Raw genomic sequence first — 6,928 nt, forward strand, 5'->3', positions numbered from 1 at the left:
TGTCCTCGGAAATAGCATTACATTCCAAAGGCTTCGGATCGTCAAGTCTACGTTTGTTGGTAAGGATGTTTTTGAGAAACTTTGCATAAGAAGGTATTTGGGTGATGGCTTCTGTGAAAGGGATTTCTACATGAAGTTTTTCTATAAATTTAATAAATTTTTGATATTGTTTATTGATCTGGGTTTGTTTGAGTCTTTGCGGATATGGTATAGGTGGTTTATATGGCGGGGGTGGTACGTAAGTTTTATCTTTAGGTTCTTCTCCTTTATCTCGACCTTCCTGGTTTTCAGATTCCTCTGGTTCCTTTACTTCGTCCGTGGGTTTGGTACATTCCTTAGAAGTTTCGGGTTCACTTAATCTAGGGTTTGGTGGCTCATCATAAGCGTTCCCACTTCGTAGGGTAATGGCATTGGCTTGTCCTCTCGGATTTTGTTGAGGTTGTCTAGGGAATTGTCCTTCATGAGTAGTCTGAGGGGCTTGGTTTAAAGCTACCTGAGAGATCTGGGTTTCAAGCATCTTTGTATGAGTAACTATTTGGTCAACCTTGGTTCCTAACTGAGTAATTAATTCGTTAACATGAATGTTTTGGTTCATGAACTCCTTGTTTTGTTGGCTTAGAGCGGTGATAAAATTTTCCATAATTTTCTCAAGGCTCGGCTTTGGTGATACAGGTTGCATAGGTTGATTTGATCTTGGGGCTTGATTACTAGGTCTCGGAGGTGCATTACTTTGAATAGGGTTATTGTTTTTATAGGAGAAGTTCGGGTGATTCCTCCATCCAGGGTTGTAGGTATTCGAGTATGGGTTCCCTTGGGTGTAGTTTACTTGCTCAGAGTGGGTTTCATTTAATAGACTGCATTCTGCAGATTGGTGTCCTTTGGTTTCACATATCTCACAATCCGATGAAACTGCGGCTACAGTATTCGGGTTTATGCACATATGCTCGACTTTGAGGGTTAATGCGTCCATTTTGGCTTGCATCATGTCTATAGAGCTTAGTTCATGCACTCCTCCTTGGGCTTCCTTCTTCTCAACTGTCGCTCGTTCGACTCCCCATGATTGATAGTTTTGAGCCATATCTTCGATGAGGGCACTAGCTTCAGGATAAGGTTTATTCATCAGAGCACCGCTTGCGGCAGCGTCGATGGTCATCTTTGTGTTGTAATGAAGTCCATTATAGAAGGTTTGAATGATTAACCAATTTTCTAAACCATGATATGGGCATGCTCGTAACAACTCTTTATATCTCTCCCAAGCTTGGAACATCGATTCTCCTTGGTTTTGGGTAAATCTAGTTATATGGTTTCGAAGAACGGCGGTTTTACTCGGGGGAAAATATCTAGCAAGGAATACTCTTCTAAGGTTATCCCAAGTCGTAATGGAATTGGGTGGAAGGGAATCTAACCATGATAGGGCTTTATCTCTGAGGGAGAAAGGAAATATTCTTAAACGTATTGCCTCAGGAGAAGCTCCATTGGTTTTAAAAGTGTCTGCTAATTGAAGAAATATTTTTAAATGTTGGTTTGGGTTCTCAGTAGCGAGACCCGCGAATTGTCTCTGTTGCACTAGTTGCAACAGGGATGGTTTAAGTTCAAAATTATTAGCTGGGATGGTTGGGTTTACTATACTAGAACTAGGTTCTTCATTAAATGGTTGAGCGAAATCCTTAAGAGGTCTTTGGTTTTGATCTTCGGCCATAGCTCTCTTAATTCTATGAAAGAATAAACGTGCGCGAGCGTAACGTTCAGGTTCCGCCACAGGGTCTACTAAGCTTAAACTTCCGGTGCTGCGAGTTCTTCGCATTGACCGGCGGGAAATAGCCTAAGTCTAAACGATATAACAACAGGGAAATGAAATTTGACGAAATTGGTCCCCGGCAACAACGCCAAAAACTTGATGCGGGTGTTTCGCAAGTATACGAACGCGTCAGAGTAATATAAAAGATTGTCGAATCCACAGAGACCAAGTGTCAATCTATCGTTATCTATTGTTATGGTGTTTATCAAAGGCAATCGAAATAGATGTTTTTGGAGTGTGCAACGAAAAGTAAAGTATTGAAATAAATTTAATTAATAAAGACAGGGTCGAATGTAATTCACGTAATCAATTAATAATCCAAGTACTTGCTAGTAGAACTACTTATGGGCAATGTTTCCTACTTTGAAAAGAACTAATTTAACAGGAACTGTCGCTTTCGCGTATTCAGAACCGAGTTGTACTCCCTAATCAAACGCACTTATTGTCACTTATAGAAAGGCGCGCATTGCGTTAGAGTAGTAAACCTATTTTTAAGAAATATAGTATCCTAACTAAGTTGAAAAGTATTATAACCTGGATTTCTTAACCAAAAGAGGTTCTTACGAACCAGACTCTAAACTTATAAACGCGTCCGAAAATAGTTTTAAAATCTCTTTTCTTCTTAATGTTAAAATCTCCTAATGAACTAAACAAAGCGCTTTCGCTGTTTTTGAAATAGTTAAAAACAATTAAGTTTAAAAAGACATTGGACGACTTTCGATATTACCCAATGGAATTGAAGTGCGGGAAAACTTAGGTTGGAAGTTAAAATAGCCCTTAAGTGTTTCTACGAACAATTGTACGGATTATCGGTTCAATTACGATCCTTACATTCTAACCTTATAAATTTAGTTAGACATGGTAAACTAAAAGTGCATTAAAATAAATAAAAGTAGTGCGAGTGCGGAAAATAAATAAAAGTAGTGCGAGTGCGAGAAATAAATAATTTAAAGCGAGTGCGGGGAAATAAATAAAGTAAAGCGAGTGCGAGAAATAAATAAAGTAAAGCGAGTGCGGGAAATAAATAATTTAAAGCGAGTGCGAGGAAATAAATAAAGTAAAGCGAGTGCGAGAAATAAATAAAGTAAAGCGAGTGCGAGAAATAAATAAAGTAAAGCGAGTGCGGGAAAATAAATAAGATAAAGACAAGTAATAAAAACAAGCTCCAATCGGAGGGTTGAATAAATTGCAAAGAGGAAATGAAAATGGCGGCAGGATTAACTTCCTTCCAAAGTGCTCCAAACTCGATTACAGACTCTATCACAGACTCGATTACACAATTGTGGTAACACTCCAATGCGAAGCGATTACCACTTTATAAAACTGAATATATGCCTAAGTGAAACAAAGTTGCTCTGAGTTTGCCTCTGCTATAAGTTTGGATGATTGTAAAAGTGAATTCGAGTTTCTATTTATAAGCAAGTAAAAAGATGGAAATGACAAAGATGCCCTTCAACTTGAAAATGGGAGGGAAAAACTTTCCTCTTGTGGCGCCCGCCACAAGGCCATGGCGCCCACCACAAGGCCAATATGAGGCGCCTTAGTGGAAGTAGTAGGGAACGTGGGAGTTGAGGGAAGTTGAGCTTGGACACGTCATGGCAGGGTCTATGGAGCTAGCCATGGGGTAGGCCACAAGTACAAAATGCAGAACTTTAGGGTTTTTGGCTCTTTTTCGTGCCTTTTCTCGATCGGGGCTCCGATTAAAGTAAAAACCTGAAAACAAAGGAAAACATAGCAATAACAAAACAAAATGATAATAAAACAACTAGAATGCATGTGAAATCGGAGTCGAAAATACGGTAAATTTCAGTGTTATCACTTCCAAAGCTACACAATTACATAGACCAAGCTCGGATCTTCCTTTCCTATGCACATTATGCCAAGCATGCACAATCTTCTGCTTCAAATGTTGGAGATCTTTACCCTCTTGATAGAAAAGACCTTCTAACAAAGTGTTATTAGGTTTGTCTCTCAAGGGGAACTCAAGTTTACGACGAGCCAAAGCAGGGTTGTATTTAATTCCTCCTTGTGTACCAATGAGAGGCACATTAGAGAATTCACCACAACTATCAATAATCTCCAAACTGCTCAATGACGGATCATACCAAACTATAGCATCATTAGTGAGAGAAGTAAGTCTCTGAGACCACCTTAGACATTGTTTGTTCTCCACAAAAGCAGGTGTCTGAGGCAAGTGCGAAATAAACCACTTGTACAGAAGAGGAATGCAACAGACAATCGTTCCACCACCATTAGAATTCCTTAGATGCAAAGAGAAATACATGTCACCTAACAAAGTAGGAACATGATTCCCAATTAAGAAAAGTCTAATGGCATTAACATCAATAAAACCATAAATGTTAGGGAACAAAGCTAATCCATAAATGAGCAACACAAGGATAGCTTCAAAAGCATCCACACTACGGGCTTGAGCAAACGTAGTAGCTTCCTTGATGAGGCAATCAGATGGCAATCCAAACAATCCTCCTTTCTTCACCCAATGAGCCTCTATCTCAGTCTTCTTCAAGTGAAGAGCTTCAGCAATAAGATTAAATCGGGGAATCTCCTCCAATCCACTAAAAGGCACTCTACTAGAAACAGGTATCCCCAGAAGATGAGAATACTCCTCCAAGGTAGGCACAAGCTGAAAATCTGGGAAAGTGAAATAACGGTAGAGAGGATCATAGAACCGCACTAGCACACTCAAGAATCCTTCAACCACATCAGCATACAAGATAGACAAAAGATTCCCATGACGTTGTTTGAAGTCCAAGGGATCTAATACAAAAGATGATAGCTTCCTTAACTCTTTCAAGTCGGGACATCTAAAATTGTACTTCTTAGTGTTCCTTCGTCCACAGTCCATGAAAATATTTGCAAATAATACCTCAGCTCCTGGAAATTTTCGTGTGATGAATGTTATGATGCACATGAATGCATGAATGCAACAATCATAAATAAGGGATCACACACAAGGCAAACAAAGGTCAAGGGATGAATCAAGTCATTGTCAAGATCAGTCATCCATTTTGGTGGATTATGGTTTACACCTTATCAACACCCAAGTTCCATTGATATTGACAAGACTTGATTGGATCAACTAAGAATCAAGGGTTTATTGCAAGTCACGAGCATGGAGTATGGGTAAGAACCATCCCAAAGGAGTGAACTAAGGATAAAAACTTGTAGATCATGTTCTAGAAAATCCCCAGAGTCTTAATTCCATCTATCAGATATTACAGGTTAAGATGACTGACTCATCGACCCATAATATTTTCAAGAGAAACTCTTATGAGTGTAGTATCGCGTAACAACTGTTATCAAGTCTACACTTGAACAGTTTCCACGCTACGTCCTAAATAGGCCAAGAGGGGGTAAATGTTCTACGGTCCTCAGCTTCTCAGACCCAAATTAGAGATAGTAATGCCTAACCACAAATACTTGTGTGACATTTCCAAATCCAAAAGAGTCTCCACTGAGCAGATGGATCTCAAGACAACTTGTTAAGGACTACTCCACACAAGTCGAACATGACTATACCATCCTCCTATCTTAATTGCACTCAAGTTCGGGTTACAACTTATCTCACCACTTAGAGATCACCAAGCACAACAAGCAGATTATATCACACATACATATATACAAACATCACATATATACAAATATTTACACAAAAAAAGTAGGAGAAACCCACTGGACACTACTCCCCAGCAGAGTCGCCACTTAATTTCTGTAGCGGTAAATTCATGATCATCAAGCTATGGATAAGCTAGAGATCAAATAACAAGAGTCGCCACCACGCTTTTATTATTTCCAAGGGAAAAGGGAAAAAGTATGAACAAAACCCAAAAGTAAGAAGTTTTCAAATCAAAACTAATAAATGTCAGAGATTACAGGTAAGGGGGTTGGTTACACAGAGGGAAGGTGTTAGCACCCAAAGTGTCCTAGGTACTCCTAGGGAGCCCTTTTTGTATGCATATGTATTTGGTACAAAGTGATGGTTACAAACAAATAGAATGGGGGATGAGAAAAGAATTCATTTATTTATATTTTTGTGTTTGGCAAGACCTTTGGTCTTGTGCCTACGTACCAACATAAAAATGAGGGATCAAAACCTCGTAGTTCGTGATACAAATTTCAAAATGGATGCATTGCTTTTAACAAAAATTAAGTTTGAAAGGCACAAGGGCCTAAAAATGGTTTGAATGAGTTAGTTCTTTTTTGGCTTTTTGAAAGTTTAATTCAAGTATAGTTAAGTTTATTTACAAGTTTGATTTAAGAAAAGAAGTTTGAAAATACAATGGCATAAGGCCAAAGATTCTATCTTTTTGCAAAATGGTCAAAGTTTTAGATTAAAATAACTTCAATCAAAGAAGATTTTGAAAAAGGGAGGGAGAGATTTTGAAATTAAAGAAATGGGGAGAATATGAAGAGACTAATCCTACGTATAAAATTAAAAGTTTAGAGTTGAAAGGATCTGACCAAGTGGGTAGCAATCCAATAGACAAGAATGTCAATAGAAACCCAGAATTCCCTTGGACTTTTAGAATCAAGCAACACACAGATGCACAATTATATCATATTGAAGAGCAAGGCATCAAATAAAGATGGCCACATCCAAGCCTATCCATTCCATGATTTTATTCAAGGTAGCCCATGTAACAAATGAATTCCACAAGTCACGGGTTCAAAATAACAACTTCACAATGATCATGTTGTAGATGAACTTAGAGAGATCTTGAATGATGTACCAGATGAAGTTTCAAATTGCAAGCACTTGGTTTCTCAATAAGTTGGCATTGGCCAAGTCCTTTATCATAGGAATGTTGCCAAAGTTCTAAGTTCATTTGTCTAAGATCAAGCCACCAGTCCACACAAAAGTCTTTTAGGGTTTTTGTTTATATTAGGTACATTAATGGTCAAAGACCACACAAACAAACAAAGTATACACAAACAAAATATATCACACAATATGGTGATCGCTATATTCACAAGTGCACGAATCGCATCAGAGTAATATAAAAGAATATCGATCCCACAGAGACCAAATCGTCAATCTATCGATTACTATCGTTACGATGTTTATCTAAGGCGGTATAAAAGAGATATTGATGTTGCAAAATTACAGAA

The 6,928-nt window shown here is 38.3% G+C and overlaps 1 non-coding gene across 1 annotated transcript; it reads left to right on the forward strand.

Annotated features, from left to right (window-relative positions):
- The first annotated feature begins 1,208 nt into the window (after window positions 1–1,208).
- LOC127124668 (small nucleolar RNA R71) lies at window positions 1,209–1,315 on the forward strand. Its single transcript, XR_007804131.1, has one exon. It is a non-coding gene; the product is annotated as a small nucleolar RNA R71 (small nucleolar RNA).
- Window positions 1,316–6,928: the final 5,613 nt, after the last annotated feature.

The sequence above is a fragment of the Lathyrus oleraceus genome, chromosome 2 (assembly GCF_024323335.1).
Source record: "Lathyrus oleraceus cultivar Zhongwan6 chromosome 2, CAAS_Psat_ZW6_1.0, whole genome shotgun sequence".
NCBI lineage: Eukaryota > Viridiplantae > Streptophyta > Magnoliopsida > Fabales > Fabaceae > Lathyrus > Lathyrus oleraceus.